At 35.0% G+C, this 1,621-nt stretch overlaps 1 long non-coding RNA gene across 1 annotated transcript; it reads left to right on the top strand.

The window, feature by feature from the left end:
• The first annotated feature begins 248 nt into the window (after nucleotides 1–248).
• LOC107848574 lies at nucleotides 249–1,063 on the top strand. The gene is made up of 3 exons (XR_007046684.1): nucleotides 249–455; nucleotides 526–610; nucleotides 700–1,063. It is a non-coding gene; the product is annotated as an uncharacterized LOC107848574 (long non-coding RNA).
• Nucleotides 1,064–1,621: the final 558 nt, after the last annotated feature.

The following is a 1,621-nucleotide window of genomic DNA, read 5'->3' as shown; positions in this document are numbered from 1 at the left end:
AAAATACAAATACATATGATTTTTGCTGCCCTTATGATCGATATATATTTTGTATTTTTGCAAATTGTTGTTACAAAAATATAAATACATATGCTACAAAATATAATTTGATAAAAGTGTTGTTATTTTTTGTAATTTAATACTTAAATATGCTAGTTTATGTATTTTTTTCCTATTTACATCAAGTGGCCCAACCCATTTTTATTACAAATAAATAAAAATGGGCCAACCATTCTGAAAAAACCGGCCCATTCCCATCTATTCTTACATATAAACCAATGTAAAGGTTTCCTAAACCTATCTTCCCCTTTCTCCACCGATACTCCTCCTATCCCAGCTAAGAGATATTGGCTCTTTGTACTTGGAATTTGGAGTTCTTCTTCTTGTTATTTTGGGTGATCAATCAACCTCCATGGACTGTAGCTGGTCATATGCTTAGCTGCTCTCAAAAATTGGTATCTTCTCCTTCTTTGAGCTATCTGTTTGCTTATCTTCTCTACTAAAACTTTATTTCTTTGCTTCCAGGTGTGTTCTCCGGTGGATGGGTTGAAACTTGTCATTTTGTGCTATGTTGAAGGAATCAGGCTCCTAGATATTATATCAGATCTGTGTAAGGCCTGACTTCTCTACTTTTTAATCTTTAACATATAGCTCAGATTTATTTCTTCCTTACTCTGCTTGGTCTACTCTTCTTTGTAGTTATTGAAGGGAGGTAGATAAGGAGAAGCTCAGAGCCGTATACAAATAGATTGGTGTATTCTATCCAGGTGTTTCAAATGCCAACCTCTTACCTGACCTTCCCCTTTTGCTGAGAGTCATTTTTAAAGGCTGCTATAGATTAGGCTAGGAAACTTGTTATGCTTTTGTAGTTTCCTTCTGGTAAATATCTCTGACCTATGTAGCCTATTCAGCCCGATTACACTCTTGTTGCTCTTATCCTTATGTATGGACATTGTAATTTGTCAGTGTTTAAGATCTTTCTGCCTCTTACCTCCATTTGCTGAAAACTTGTAATTGTAAAGCCTTCTTTATCAATGGATAAATTAGTTAGATAATTTGCCAATTGATTGCCTTCCCTCATAATATGTTGATATTGTACTTGCCTATTCTGCATTAGTTTTCATATTTGGTCCACATAATCCATTACATGCCATGGATACTTCCATTCCTTGATAAAATTTTATGCATCAATAATGAATTAGTTTGAATTATTAGTTGCCCTGTATGTGTTGCATGTGCATGATTAGATGTTTGCAAAATAACCTTAGCTTTTGCTTCAATAGTACACGTATCCTTCATTTTAGCTCATTCTGCATAAACTAGATCTCTCTTGTCATCCCTTACACAGAAAGCATATGAGCTAATATCTGGGTTGCCTCTGGATGCCCCATCAGTATTGTATATCACCCATCCAGGGTTAGGAAACTTTCATAACACTTTAGTAATCTTCATTTTAGGCTTCCTTCCTTCTAACACTTTCAGTATCTCTGACCTGCTATTGGGAAACGTTTGTCTTGGATTCCTTACTCTTAGGAAAAGACCCATATTTCTAGTAATATTGAATATTACCTTATAAACAGACACATCTTTCCCCTCATGCTTCAAGCTACTCCTTCTTTTC

This window comes from Capsicum annuum, chromosome 11, assembly GCF_002878395.1.
Source record: "Capsicum annuum cultivar UCD-10X-F1 chromosome 11, UCD10Xv1.1, whole genome shotgun sequence".
Classification (NCBI taxonomy): domain Eukaryota; kingdom Viridiplantae; phylum Streptophyta; class Magnoliopsida; order Solanales; family Solanaceae; genus Capsicum; species Capsicum annuum.
This window is presented reverse-complemented; position numbering and strand designations above follow the sequence as displayed.